The sequence below is a fragment of the Monodelphis domestica genome, chromosome 3 (genome assembly GCF_027887165.1).
Source record: "Monodelphis domestica isolate mMonDom1 chromosome 3, mMonDom1.pri, whole genome shotgun sequence".
NCBI classification, from domain to species: Eukaryota; Metazoa; Chordata; class Mammalia; order Didelphimorphia; family Didelphidae; genus Monodelphis; species Monodelphis domestica.
The window spans coordinates 173,706,537-173,722,762 of NC_077229.1; the positions used below are offsets into that span (position 1 = coordinate 173,706,537).

The 16,226-nt window shown below is 39.1% G+C and overlaps 1 protein-coding gene across 1 annotated transcript in view; it reads right to left on the reverse strand.

The window, feature by feature from the left end:
- Positions 1-16,226, reverse strand: part of MATN2 (matrilin 2) — a 213,638-nt gene that overhangs the window by 149,935 nt on the left and 47,477 nt on the right. The window lies entirely within an intron of this gene.

Genomic DNA, 16,226 nt, shown 5'->3' on the forward strand with positions numbered 1-16,226 from the left:
ACCCTTATGGGATTTTCACCTTGTTTCCCCATTGTTGTTATATTGTTTTAGGATATGAATGGATGGAACCAGTGATGTCTTTGACTATAAGAACTGTGTTAGCTTATGTACCATTGATGTGTTTATGTTTACTTGACTTGTATAAATGTAGAGTTTTGTTTTTTGGTGTTGGTTATAAACTATGGGCAATTGTTTTATGGATGACAAAAGATTCAGAGATGAAGCAGATGATAATGATAATGAAAGATAAAATATAGGCAATGGAGCAATGTATGAAAGAGAGGATGATTTTTGAATAATAATGTTTTAAATTATTTGAAAGATAATGATATAAATAAGGAAATTAATGAGGGAAATATTAAGTAGATGTCTAGATTGGAAAGGGAGAATGCTGAATGTAATAAAACACAAGCATAATTGTTTCCTCTAAGAGATATACCTGTGGTTATACAAGATGAAGTTTGTAAGGTTAAAATTTGTAAACTATTTACTCCTGAGGATTTGGAAAAAATCAGATGTAGAACTCTGTACTTTTCTGATGAACCTAATAAAGTGGTGAAGGAATTTCAAAGGGCTATAGAAATCTTTGACCCTGACTATGCTGATTTTTACTTATTAATGAAGGAATTATTAACCAAGAGAGAAAGGAACCAATTCATAGAGGAAACTAGAAATGATCCATCTTTGACCCCATGTCCACAGGATTTTGAAGGTATTGATAAGAATTCATCCCTGGATTATACAAGGATGAAATAGGCCAGGAGGTCAATCGTGGATGTAATGAAGAGGCATTCCAAATGCCCTAATGCTTGGTCCAAATTTGAGAGCATAAAGCAGAAGCAAAATGAGTCACCAACCACATTTTTAGACAGAATTACAGATGCTGTGGAAGTAATCTTAGGCCTTGATATGTTAGCGGACAACAGAATTGCACGCATCAAGAGACTATTTATAAAAAATGCATGTCCTAAGATAAAGTTATTTTTTAAAAAATAATTGCCCAGATTGGGAAGAGATGGGTTTGGAAGAATTAAGGTGAAAAACAATGTATTTATGCATGGACAATGATGATAGATATGAAGACAGGGATATAGTAATTGAGGATTTGAAAAAGAAATTAAGAGAAGCTGAAAATAAAACAAAGGATAGTGAAATAAAGGAAATAAAAGTACTTAGATCTGTGCAACCAACCAACCAGTACAAACCAAGAGAAAGGAGATCTGGATCTCTATGATGTTTCTTATGTAATCATATGGGACATTTTGTTAGGGAATGTAGATTCAGAGGGCAGTTTTCTAGGCAACTAAATTGGAATAATGGATATAATAGACAATGTAATAATTGGAATAACAATAATTATCAAAGAAGAAATAATATTAACAATTTGCTGTGGGGTGGGCCAGTCTCCCACAGGGGATGGAGTCTTGAAGGTGGGATGGTGTTGGCTGAATGATGGATGGGACACAGCTTTCACATTCAACTCACAGTACAGGTTTCACAGGATAAAGTGCTCCACCTTGGCTGAGGCCTGGCTTTATTTTATACCCTCATGATCACACATCTACTTGCCACACAGTTTCATTCTCAACATACATGTTTCCATAGAACCTAACAACAGACAGGAAGCCTAGGGAGATAGTCAACAAAACATTGTTACTAAGTGCAGGGTCAGAGGATAGAATCAACATGACCCAGATATAGGTTGGGGAATTCAGAGCACAGATTTGCCAGAGTTTTTTATGCCTAGAAAAGAAGGTCCTATCTAACTGGGCATATAAGAATCCTAAGGTTTAATTTTGTAAGTAGGATCTCCTGGTAATATCCTGGGGAGACAGAGTGGGACATCTATATTAACCCTGCAAGCATGTTGCTCTCATCTATTTTTCCTGGGGCTAAATAAGAATAATAATCATAGCAATTCCAATAATAAGGGGATGTTAATAAGGAAAGTCACTGGGGGGGGGGGGGTTAAATGGGTGTTTCCATCCTTCCTGGGGGCTGATTTGTAGTTCCTAGTTTCCATGTGTGACTGTGTCAAACAGCGTGGTCTTTGATGGCTCTCAGCAACAACTGCCAAAATTCTTGCTGTCAGGGAGCTCAAGCACCTAATTTGAACACTATGCAGGAGTGGGTAAAATCAGGAGCTAGACCCAAGTACAGTCAAGTAGTGAGTGGACATAAGGGTGATCAGAACAAAGGCTCATGTTCATTATGAAGGTGTACCCGGAGTTCTCCTGTAGTTGAGGAATCAAGGGAAAATGGAGATAAGGTTAATGAATTTATAAATAATGTGATTGAAACAAAGGATAATGTAATTAGTGTTAATAATTGTGAGGAAAAAGAAAATTGTAATGTAAAATTAGTGGAAAATTCTAATGATTGTGAAATAATGGGAAATAGTGAAGAATATAAATTTTCCTTCAAAGCTCAGTTGTAGTATTACATCTTTCAGCTAGGCAGAGTAGGGAAGAGGTGTCCAATACCAGACTCATCAGCCACTTTGCACCAGCAAAATTACTATTGCTGCCAGAATCAGATTAAAATATAATTGGGAACTAGATAACAAAAAACAAATACTATTAATAAATTGCTACTTTTACAACCGACTCTATGATCCCTTCTATTTTCTTTATGCAGAATCAGGATTTAGTCAAGTTGTGTTCTTAACATTCCAAGGTTGACAGCAGGAGCTCTTAAGCTAACTCTTCTCCTTATCTATCACTGCTTATATACAGTTAATTAATGACAGGGACTATCTTTTCTGAACACCCTTGTTACAGATATGACCTTAAAGTTGAAATGAGATGACTTGATTTTACAGTAAAGGATATAAAATCAATAAATACAATTTCATCTTTTCTTTCTTAAAAATTTTTTATTTTTAAATGTTTTCCATGATTCCATGATTCCTGTTTTCTTTCTCCTCCCTCCCAGAATTGACAAGCAATTCTACTGGGATATATGTGTGTGTGTGTGTGTGTGTGTGTGTGTGTGTTTGTGTTTGTGTGTATGTATATATATATATATATGTATATTATCACTCAAACCCATTTCCATATTATTTGTTTTTATAAAAGAAAGCAGTCCTTTAAAACCAAAATCCTAAATCACATACCCATATAAACAAGTAATCAGTCACATGACAATTTCATCTTTTCACTTCATCTCCCTCAGTCTTTCTCATCCAGTTTTAGATTTCTGATTTTATGAATCCATATCTGGCCCAACCAGGATAGAGTGTAGTAGAGATATTATGTTGCTCCTTTGAATAATGTACTTTATTAAAAAAAAACACCTTACCTTTTATCTTACAATGGATACTAAGTATTTATTCTAAGACAGAAAAGTGATAAAGACTAGGCAATGAGGATTAAGTGACTTTCCAAGGGTCACACAGATATTAAGTGTATTAGCAGATTTAAACTCACATCCTCTCAACTCCAGCCCTGGTTCTACATTCACTATGCTTCCTAGCTACCCTGTGGATAATATGCTTTAAACATGGCCTAACACTGTATAAACTTTGAATGTCAGGTCATTCTATTAATTCATAATGAGTTTATTGTTCAATTGCTGTTGAGTCATTTCAGTCCTATCCAACACACTATGATCCTATTTGGGGTTTTCTTGGCAAAGATACTACAGTGGTTTGTCATTTTGTTCTCTAGTTCATTTTACAGATGAGGAAACTGAGGCAAATAGGGTGAAGTGACTTGCCCAGTATCACATGGCTAGGATGTGTCTGAGGTTGAATTTGAAATCAAGCTTCCCTGACTCCTGGTGAGGTGCTCCATCCAGAGTCACCCAACTGCTCCCTCATCATGAGCCTGCTGTCCATTAACTCTCTCTTCCTCTCACAAGTAGTTTTTTTTTTAAAGTTTATTTAATTAATTTAGAATTTTTTCTTTGGTTACATGACTCTTGTTCTTCCTCTCTCCTCTTTGCATCCCCCTCTAGTAACTAACAAACCATTCCACTGGGTTTTACATGTGTCATTGATCAAGACCTATTTCCATGTTATTGATATTTGAAATAATAGAGTGATCATTTAAAGTCAACATCCCTAATCATATCCCCATCGAACCATGTGATCAATCATATGTTTTTCTTCTGTGTTTCTATTCTCACAGCTCTTTCTCTGGTTGTTGATGGCATCTTTCTCATAAGTCCCTCAGAACTGTCCTGGATCATTGCATTCTGCTAGTGGAGAAGTCCATTACATTGGATTATGCCAGTGTATCAATCTCTGTATATAATGTTCTCTTGGTTCTGTTCCTTTTACTCTGCATCAATTTCTGGAGGTCATTCCAGTTCACATGGTAATTCCTCCAGTTCATTATTCCTTTTAGCACAATAATATTCCATTTGCCAACAGATACCACAATTTGTTCAACCATTCCCCAATTGAAGGGCATTCCCTCATTTTCCAATTTTTTGCTACCACAAAGAGCACAGCTATAAATATTTTTGTACAAGTCTTTCCCCTTATTATCTCTTTGGGGTATAAACCCAGCAGTGGTATTTCTGGATCAAAGGGCAGACAGTCTTTTAGTGCCCTTTGGGCATAGTTCCAAATTGCCCTTCAGAATGGTTGTCTCAATTCACAATTCCACCAGCAATGCATCAGTGTCCTGATTTTGCCACATCCCCTCCAACATTTATTACTTTCCTTTGCTTTCATATTAACCAATCTGCTAGGTGTGAGGTAGTACCTCAGAGTTTTTATTTGCATTTCTATAATTATAAGAGATTTAGAACACTTTTTCATGTATTTATTAATAATTTTGATTTCTTTATCTAAAAATTGCCTATTCATGTCCTTTGCCCATTTATCAACTGGGGAATGGCTTGATTTTTTGTACAATTGATTTAGCTCCTTATAAATTTGAATAATTAGACCTTTGTCAGAGGTTTTTGTTATAAAGATTTCCCCCAATTTGTTGCTTCTCTTCTAATTTTGGTTGCATTGGTTTTGTTTACACAACATTTTTTAATTTAATGTTATCAAAATTACTCATTTTACATTTTATAATATTCTCTTTCTCTTGCTTAGTCTTAAAATCTTTCCTTTCCCATAGCTATGACAGGTATACTATTCTATGTTGACCTAATTTACTTATAGTTTCCTTCTTTATATTTAAGTCATTCACTCATTCTGAATTTATCTTAGTATAGGGTATGATCATAAGTAGTTTTCCACATTAATTGCTCTCCACACTTTTCCATATTTCACAGGTATTTTTCACACGAATTTCTTTCTAGCATATCTTCCTCCTCCCTGTACTTGTGAATTTTCCTAGATAAGAGAGGGAGCTACTATATGTTTTTGGATGAGACCAACATGATAAAATCAGTGTTTTAGGAGGATTAGTCTAGCAGTGCTGGATTCAGGTTGAACTGGAGGGAAGAGTGAATGGGAGGGGTAACATGAGCTAGGAAGCTCTTCCAGTAATCCAGATATGAGATAATTATGAGCTTCCACTAGGGTGTTAACTGAGGAAGGAATCAATCCAAGAGGCATTTTGAGGAAAGAAATGACAACATTTCAGAAGACAAATACTGAAGCTCTCCCATATTACTCAGTCCTCAAGCAGTTAGGTAGAGACTAAAAAAAAAATTGATGCCTACCCATGAAACCCCTCTCAACGGCAGACTGTGATCAGGGAAAGAAAGAATTGGAGAAATGATAGGATGTCTAGAAATTACCTATGTCAATATAGCTTACAAAAATATAACCATCCATAATTTACACAAATACACACATATACACATACACATTTGACCATGATAGCAGACAACTAGATAGCCTAGCAAATAAGAGTGCTGGACCTAGAATCAGCTCAAATCCAGTTTCAGACAATAACTAACTATATGACCCTGGGCAGTTCATTTAACCTCTCTCCCTCAGTTTCTTCATCTATAAAATGGGAGTAATAGTGTCTGCCTCCCAGGGCTGATCAAATGAAATATTTACAAAGCATTTTGCGAAAGTTAAAGCATTATAAAAATGCTAGTTATGTTTATTATTGTTGTTGTTGTCATAGAAAAAGGAACCATGATGCCCAGAAGTAAAAAAGACAGAGCTTGAGAGTTAACACCTCAGTCTGGAGTACCCCTCTGCCTAGCACCCCAGCTCTCCCAACCCACACATTTGAGTTAGGATTGTCTGAGAAAAGGAATCTCAAGTGTTTGCCTGAATCCCAGGGATCACAGCTGCAAGGAAGAGAGACGAGAGCCAGAAATCAAACAGTGAGCCCAGTCATAAAAATAAGAAATGGAAAAGACTCATTAGGTCATCTTGTCCGGGTGGATTTGCCAAAGGCTGCACCATGCCTTAGACTTCATGCTCACTTGCTTAGTCCCAGGCTAGGCTCAAAACTCCAGGGTCTTCAGAAAGGATCTTTCTACAACCGGAGCATCTCCCAATGGCAGAGGTCTTGACAAGACACCTGGGATAACACAGGAAATGTGTATTCTAGAGAATGTGACCCTGGCAGGTGGATGCATCAAACGTGGGTTGCACAAACCAGGAGTCCAGGATACGGGGCTTCCTGAGACCCATGGCAACCATCACAACAATAACAATAACAAGGGAGCCTTACAAAGGACAAGCCATTTTCCATGTCTCCTCCTCTCATTTGGTCCTCACAACAATCCATTTGAGAGGAGCAGAGAAGATGGGCTTATCCCTATTTGGCAGATTAGTAAACTGAGGCAATCACTTGGGGTGGGGTTGGTTATGATGGGGATTTATGTTCATGTTTGTGTATGTGTGATTTATGCATGAGGAAAGTGTAGTGTTGGGCTAGTTGCTCTAGGGTTCCTTCCAACTCAAGGATTCCATCTTTAATTTAGGGTGGAAAAGGAAATTTTTAAAATTGAGCCACAATGGTGTTAACTTGGGTAAAATTACATTTTCTGAGCAGTAATACAGTTCAACACTGGATTAACACATGGACCATTTCCTCCTTTGGAGAACTTAATAACAGGATGGATTCTTTAGGTCACAGAATTCCAAAATGAGAAAGGAATCTCAAATATCACCTTTTTCTAACTTGTATCTGAATTGAAATCTCCATCTCATTCCTGACAAGTAGTTATCCATAACCCAGTGACTATCAATCTACCAGCATCTATTAAGCACCTACTATGTGCCAGGCATTGTCTCAAGTGCTGGGGATATAAAAAAGAGGCAAAAGATGTTCCCTGCCCTCAAGGAGCTCACAGACAGTCCAATGGGGCCACCTTCACAGAGGCTGCAGCCTCAGTCCCTGCAACAACCACAGCCTGGGAAAGAACTCTTGCCACTAAAGTCCTTGGCACTGTTCAGTGATTTGGTACCAGAATTCCACCGGTAACAATGGAAATAGCATGAAAGAAGCTGTGCTGCTATCTCTCTGCTTTGCTCCTGGTACCTATGGGCCACGAGGCTTTTCCAAATACTTTGTAGCTGAAACCTCCTATGTGTGTGAACAGGGACTGTGGTTTTTCTCTCTGTATCCCTAGCACTTAGTATAGTACTTTGCACATAGAAAGTCTTAATAAATGTTTTCTCATTAATTCATTCATTCTGATTTAAAGATAACCAGTGAGGGAGAACCCACCACCTCTTTTTCCCCTTTTTTTTGTATTAGCTGCACCATGAACCAGCATTTGTTATGAGACTTCTATAGGGTACAGTTAGATGGCTTATTGGATTGAGAACCAGGCCTAGAGATGGGAGGTCCTGGTTTCAAATTTGGCCTCAGACACTACCTAGTTGTGTGATCCTGAGCAAGTCACTTAACCCGCATTGCCTAGCCTTTACCACCCTTCTGCCTTGGAACCAATACACAGTACTGATTCTAAGAGAGAGAGAGAGAGAGAAAGAGAGAGAGAGAAAGAGAGAGAGAGAGAGAGACTTCTAGGTACAAGAACTGAAGGCAGTGGATAGAGTAAGGAAGACTGGGTTCAAATCCTACCTCTAGTACATTCTTGGTTCTGTGACTCTGGGTAAGTCACTTAAACTCTCAATGACCCATGTGTCTCCCTAAGCAAAAGTTCGCCAGATGCTGAACTAAATTGCACTAATCTGTATTGCTAGGAGTTCCATGACCAGGAATGTCCAGGAAATCACAGGTCTGAATTTTTTTTTTAATTGCACAAACTGGTGGGCTGGTGATAGGGATCCAGTGGTACAAGATTAAATGATTCCTGAACATCTGTTCATTCATCTGTAAAATGAAGGGGTTGGACTAGTTGATTCCTTAGATTTCTTCTAAACCTAACTCCTAGGGTAGGTTGGTGGCACACTAGAGAGAGCATGGGCCTGGAGTCAGAAAGACCTGAGTTCGAATCCAGACACAGGTGCTTACTGTGTGACCCTGGACAATTCACTTAAAATGACAAGCCACTGTAGCTTTGCCAAGAAACCTCCAAATGGGGTCACAAAGAGTCAAAGACCACTAAAATGAATGAATAAGTCCTAAATCCTATTCTCCTATGATACCGTGTTCATTTCACTTTCCTCTACATTATGCATGCTTCAAATCTGGATCTGTCTTAGGATGGTTTAAGGGGAATCTGAAAGGCAGCAATAGAACTCCATGGGAAATGTGTTCTGTGATCATTTGGGGCACATCAAAACCAATTTGTAGTTTCCACCGTCTCTGGAAGTTTACAAAAATACCGCAAATGTTGTCCAAAAATGTCTTTGGGGATTCCAAGTGAGCTGCAGTTACAGCAGCTCTAGAAACACAAAAAATCCTGGCAGATCTAGCACCTAATTCTGTAGTCATTTAGCCAGTAAACACTTGTGAAGTACCTACTACGTGCCAGGTACTATGAGAATTATGGAGGATAAAGAAAAGCAAAGACAGCCCCTGCTCTTAAGGGGCTTACAGTCCAATGGAGGAGAAAATACATAGCAACTAAGTATAAATAAGCTCAGTATAGAATTAATTGGAAATAATCAGGAAAGGGAAGGTCCTAGTGTAAGAGGATCAGGAAAGCTTTTCTATAGAAGATAAGATTTTAGCTGCAATTTGAAGGAAGCCAGGGAAATAAGAAAGGAGAACATTCCAGAATTGGGGAACAATCAGTGAAAATTCACAGAATCAGTGGATGGAGTTCCAGAAATAGCAATGAGGCTCCGTGTTGCTGAATTACAGGGAGCTTAGGGGATGGACTAGTAAGTATAAGAAAACTGGAAAGGTGAGGCAGGAAGAGGTGATGAAGGGCTCTGAAAGCAAAAAAAAAAAAAATGCAATAGTCCAGGCATGAACTTTTTGGCAGACGACGGTGCTTCTACAGTTCTACTGAGTCATCTCAAAATTGTCTCCTCCAGGGATGCAGTCATCTGTGGCCCCAGGGTCACCAATTAAGGGACCTGGCCATTGGCTCTGATGGAATTGTTAGGACTCCTACAGGAAACAAATCAAGGATAGCTCAGCTCCAAGTGACTTCATTGCCACCTGGATTCCCAGAACAAATAATTTCCACTTTTGCTCCTGATAGATAGTGTTCCCCTGGCTCATTCTGTCATTTCATGGTAAAATGAGATAAGGCATCACAGATCAAGAAAGTGGAATGAAAATGATGAGTTAAGTGGGTTGGGGAAAGTCTGGACCAGTCAATGAATCAGGAGATTATTGGTAATTTACTCGTCTGGAAGATGAGGGGTCACAATAAAGTCCCTAAGGTCCTTTCCAGATTTTAAACCCTATGATCCTAATATACTTGAAAACTTAGACTAGTGGCAAAACCAGGAGATAGTTTACATGATGGCCACAATAATGGAAAGGAAAATGACTTCAAGAGATTTCAGAGCTCTGTTCAGTTTGGCGAGGCATCATGACTTCAGAAGATGGCTGATGAGACATGCCTTCACTTCTTGGCAGAGAGATGAGGGACTGCCTATATAGGGGCAGAATGAGACATGAATTTGCAGACACAGCCAATGCGTAGATTTGTTTTCCTTAGTGCTACTTAATTATTGTTACCAGGAAGGGCTTTATTGGGGTGGGGTGGTTGGTAGGTAATTAGAGTGATGCAAATAAAGAAAAAAAAAAGAATGTCAAGGAAACATTTTGAAAGCACCAGAATACAGAAGTTCAGTTCAGAAGTTGACATAGGGTAGTTTTGCTTCCTGTGGGTTAAATTTAATATTGTATATATATTTTTAAAAGTCAAACTCTATACTACAGAAGTTCACAGTGTCATATGCAATCTTTTTTTCTGTTCTTTTGTCATTTTTGTTGATATTTTATGTTCTTAATAAAACATAAATTTTTTAAAAACCACCTTTGCTGTGAACAAGACTGAAGTAACTACATCATCATTTCTCTATGACTGATTCATTTCAGAGAAATGAACATGTATCAAGTGCCTACTATATACAAGATCTCCACCAATGTCCTCTTCTGATACCTCATTGAGTCATAGCAGTGGCCCTGGATATTTGGGTGCTTGTCAGTGACCACAAGTTCTGGTAGGTTCTCCCATGCTGGGAAGTTCTTACATACAGACTAGGAAACATGTCTGCTTTTTTGAGGACCAGCCTGGCTAGAGTCTCATTATTAGTAGGTTGGTTTTTTGATGACAAATTATTTGGACCAAAGGAAAATACAAAATGGCCCTAGTTACAAGGCACTGTGCCAAGCTCTGAGAATACAAAGAAAAAAACAAGTCTTTGCCTTTGAGAAATTTCTGTTCATAGACTCAGAGATCTTGAAAGAGGTCAGCTAGTCTAACACTCTTATTTTACAGATAAGGAAAAAGAGACCAGAAGATGACTTTCTCAAGACTACATAGTGAAAAAGTGGCAGATCTGGGATTCAAACTAAGATTATATAGCTCCATATTTAGTGATCTTTCCACTCTCCCACGCTCCTTGCCTAATCTATTGATGGCAGATACTAAGTACCAGTGTCTTATAGGTATTGATAATGTCCAATAGAAAAATCCATTCTCACTTTAATACATTATTTTAGGACTTGCTGTTAGCTTTGATGCCTGAAAATCATTTCCCCTTAAATAGGCAGGAAAGGCACAAAAAATGATTCTAATTCTTGTTCTAAATCAGAAGATTTGTTTTTAACAGGCATTTAGAAATTGTTTGTGGATACATCTTAAAATGCTACCTTTTTGTTTGTGGCAAATCAGCCTGGCATATCGGACAAAAAGCTGGCCCTGAGGTCAAGAAGCCTCATTCTGGTACTGGCTAGGTTTCTAAGGGAGGGACACAAATTCTCAATAACCCCAGTCAATTCTTTAAGACTAACAAGTTAGTTACAGAAGTGTTACTAATAAATTTGTATCAGTGGAACAAGTTCCCATGCTGGGAAACTCAAGATCCAGGCCATTTTCAGCCTTCCTAAAAGGATTTGCTCTGCAAGTCTCCAATCATAAGAGTTTTATTCAAAAAGTGACCCCAAGCCAGCACCTCGATCTTCCAGGGAGCGCCAGGGTGAGCCAAATCCACATTCTGACTCTAATGCAATACAGATGCACAGTCTGAGGAGTCATTTTCCCTTTCACTGTTTCAATGTTGGGGCTAATTATTCCTCACTCTTGTTAACCTATAAGCACATATAATTGTGTTGTGAATATTTGGAAACTTTGGGGGAGGGGGGAGACACAGAGGGCAGAGCAAGCTACAAAAATCATTCTTCTAGCTCAGTTAGTGCCATATGGAAAATGGTATTCTGGATTATAATACTCCTTAGACATGACTCAGTGGAAAAATTGCTGGTTTTAGATTTAGATGTCCTGAGTTCAAATAGTGCCTCTGCTATTTACTAATTATGTGGCCTAGGGCAAATCCCTTAACTTCCCTGGGACTTGATTTTCTTATCTATAAAAAGAAGAGATTGGATTAGAGGACCTCTGAGGTCCTTTCCATCTGGAAATTATGAGCTACATAATATGTTCCCCTGCTTACCTTTTCTGAACAGGAGCTGGCAGAACTGATCACGTATCTACAGCCTTGAATGCTGGTGAGAAAGCTTAAGGATGAAGAAAGACCATGCCTGTATAGGTGTGATGCCATCAGAATGGGAACCACTGCACATTTTTTTGAAGGAGAATAGGGGAGAAACAAAATGATGATGCCTTTCCCCTTCCTTTCCAGGGTTTTCCAATTGGTAAAACTTTAACCACAAGATCACCCACCCTTTGGGCATCAGTTAGGCTCCAAGGCAAATAGTGAATGTGAACAGAGTATGTTAAGAAGCCAGAGGAGTTCTGGGAACTCAATGGTCAGAGGTCAAAGGACTGACTCTGAGAATAATAATGAAAAGCATCAGAGCTCAGTTATTAAAGTTTCATCTTATCAAACTTTCCAAGAACTCTTATAATCTGTCTTGGGCTCCCCTTAACTTCCTACCATGCATGTACCATGCTACTCTGTGTTGATGCTGTTAGCTAACCTGTAAATTTCTTGAGAGTCAGCAAGTGTGTGGATTTGGCTCACAAGTTCAGTGTTGTCTGGAAGATTGAGATGCTGGCCCGGGGGATGTTTTTGAATAAAATTCCTAGACTCTCAGGAGTATCACATGGCTTGGACCTATACTTTCACATTGCTTTGTCTTTACCATAGTACCAGCACTACAAATTGGTGCTTAATAATTATTTGTTAAATTGAAATGAGTCCAACTGAGTTGATATCCTTTTGGTTATGATAGAAAAAATCCAGCTAGATGACAGAATGATCAGGTGGGATCAAGGCTGGTTTAACAACTGTATCCAAAAAGTATTGCTTAATGGATCAAGGAGAAATGTCTAGGGGCAGAATTCTGTTGGCCTAGCCTGCTCCATAGTTTATCTTTAATTTGACCATAATATGTCCATATGCAAACATTCTTTGTTGTATAATTTCAAATTATGGATAAAAATACTGAACAGGATAGGTTAACAGAGCTCTCCCATGAGAGACCTCCCCCTCTTTGACATATTTATGTGTATATGTACACACAAATACATACATGTAGACATGTATATATTTGGATCGATCTACCTCTCTGTCTGAATTTCTGTCTAATTATCTACCTATCTATCTTTCTATTTCTCTTTCTCTATCTATGTAGGCAGATGGATGGCATAGCGGACAGGGTGATGAACTTGAAGTTAGGAAGACTTATTTTTCTGAGTTCAAATCTGGTGTCAGGCATGTACTAGCTATGTGACTCTAGGCAAGTCACAATTTGTCTCCATTTCTTCATCTAAAATGAGCTAAGAAAGGAAATGGCAAATCATTCCAGTACCTTTGCCAGGAAAACCCCAAATTGGGTCACAAAGAATTGGACATGACTGAAACAATTTAACAATAGCAACATCTATCCATCTATCTATCTATCTATCTATCTATCTATCTATCTATCTATCTATCTATCTATCCATCCATCTATGTCTATCTGCTTTTCTATCCATCCATCTATCTATCTATCTATCTATCTATCCATCCATGTCTATCTGCTTTTCTATCCATCCATCCATCCATCTATCTATCTATCTATCTATCCATCCATCTATGTCTATCTGTTTTTCTATCCATCTATCTATCTATCTATCTATCTATCTATCTATCTATCTATCTATCTATCCATCTATCTATCTATCCATCTATCTATCTATCTATCCATCCATCTATGTCTATCTGCTTTTCTATCCATCCATCTATCTATCTATCCATCCATCTATGTCTATCTGCTTTTCTATCCATCCATCCATCTATCTATCTATCTATCTATCTAACTATCCATCTATCTATCTGTCTGTCTAAAGCCATATCTATCAATCTATCTACATATATAGAGCTAGAACTATCATCTATCTATATAGAAAATTATCTATCTATATGTCTGTTTGTCTTTCTCTATCTATCCATCTATCTGTCTGTCTGTCACCTGTCTATAACTATCTATGAGAGGTAGGGTGGTATAGTGGATAGAGAGCTGGGTCTCAAAGCTAAGAAGACCTGGGTTTAATTCCCACCTCTCATACATCTTGGCTGTCCCCCTAAGCAACTCACTTAACTCTTCAGTGCTCTGGGTCAGCGTGTCAAACACATATCCCCCAGCAGTCACAACACTCCCCAGAGCTGCCTAAACCAGGTTAAAATGTAATTGGGAAATATTTAACAAAATCAATAAAAATACAATAGAACACAAATCATTTTAATGTGTAGTTTTCTAAATCGGTATGTGGCCCTCAGGGATCTTTGTGTACAGTATAGTGGCCCCCTGTTTCTATCTGAGTTTGACACCACTGCTCTAGGCAATTCTCTATGTGTGAAGTAAAATATTTCCAACCTAGAAAATGGTGGGTATCACAGAGTTACATATCATACACTGGCATCTCCTGGTGTCAGTGAGTGACAATGTAACAGAGCCAGTGTCAGCATGGACATAACTAGCAAACGTGGGAGAGCCAGAGGAATGTCTCCATCAAAGAGCAGAAAGCAAGTGGCCACAGAGAGGGCTCTTAAACCCAGGAGGGAAGCGCTCGTGCTCTCTGTCTGAGCTTCCCTACCTACACTGACACAGGCGTGGGATTTTTTGACTCTCTGAGCTGTCAAGGCGCCCGCTTATCTTGGTCCTTGATCTATGGTGAGCTACACTGCCTCACTGGCAGGGCCTGAGCCAGCCAAATGAAGAACCAGTTATAGTTGGGCTAAAATCTCTCTATCTTCTTTCTGTCACCATCTCTCTCTCTTTTAATTAATAAATGCTTAGAAATCTTGTGCTGAGCCTCCAGACCACCTTTTATTTGTTACATTTAAAACTAGAAATTGCAAAGAAAATGGAGACCTACATTAGTAGAGGAACTTCCTCACCTAGAAGTTCCCCGGAACAATGAAATCAGGTCTGGTCTCTGTCCCTATGTGTGTTTTTGGCCACACAGACACACACACAGACACCTTTCAGGTTTCTTATACAGGTCAGGATTCCCAGTAAACATCCAAGGCCAAAAAGGGGAAGGGAAAGGTAACCAGTCCAGAAGTTCAGCAGAAAACACAAGGTCCAAGATTTGCAAAATGAATCAAGGATGGGACAAGGGGGATATGATATTGAAGAGTAGAAAAAGAACTGGCTCTGGAGTCAAAGGCCCTGGGTTCAAATATGCCTCTGGTGACCTACCTCCTCTATAACCCCAAGCAAGTCAGTTTACCTCCATGGTCCCCAGTTTCCTCACCTGTAAAATAAGAGTCAGACTATATGATCTCTCAGGTCCCATCTAGCCACATAGTTGAAGCCCTGTGAATCATCATCTCATGAATCCAAACTGGAGTGGGACCAGGGGAAGCATCATGGGAGGTAAGTGTGTCAAACTACTTTATCCAGATGATGATTTGCTTTGCCCAAGTATCAGCTTAAAATAGTGGCCCTTTATGGCCCCCATGGCCCACTAGCCACAACCTTCCCCAGCCCCCCTTTGCTAAAGGCAATGCAGCTGTGAGCTCAGACATCTGTGCGCTTCAGTTGACCGTGAGTTCAAGATGAGCCAAGAGCGTGACGTGCTTGCCAAAAAAGCAAGGCTGCTCTGTGTCAGCATCCCGTGACCCAGGATACCAGAAGACTCAAGTGAATTGGGAAGGAGTCAGAGGGGACCACCAAGGGTACGACTGAAACTGACCTGGTGATGCAGTCAATGCCCCTCCTGGCATGCAAGATTTCCCCATATAGAGGGGCAGAGGGAAAGCCACCCAGCAAGGCAGACTCCAAAAGTCTCACCATGGTGCCATACAGTTTCACAGGGTCATGGAGCTAAAGCCACAAAGGACCTGAGAAGTTACTGAATCTGACTCCTTTCTTTTGCAGATGAGGAAACTGAGATCCAGAGAATGAATGAATAAATATCATTTATTGTTACTCTTCTTGCCAGGCACCATGAGACAGTTTCTATTCTCAAGGATCCTACAGTCTTACAGAGGGAGAAAAAACATATAGGGGGCTATAAAAGGGTCCTTTGGACTAGAAGGTCAAAGAGCTGGTGAGTGATCCAATGGAGTGGTTTATTGACATATTGACAGAAGCTGGTAGTGTTTATTTAGTCCCAGGGGTGGGAAAAGCAGTGATGGTGTGGATGGCAGGATTATCATAGTTAACATTTATATGACATTTACTACATGCCAGGAACTATGCTAAGGGCTTTACAATTATTATCTCACAATGGTCCTGAGAAGTAGGTGCTATTATTATCACCCTCATTTTATTGGTGAGAAAACCGAGGTCAAGTGACTTGCCTAG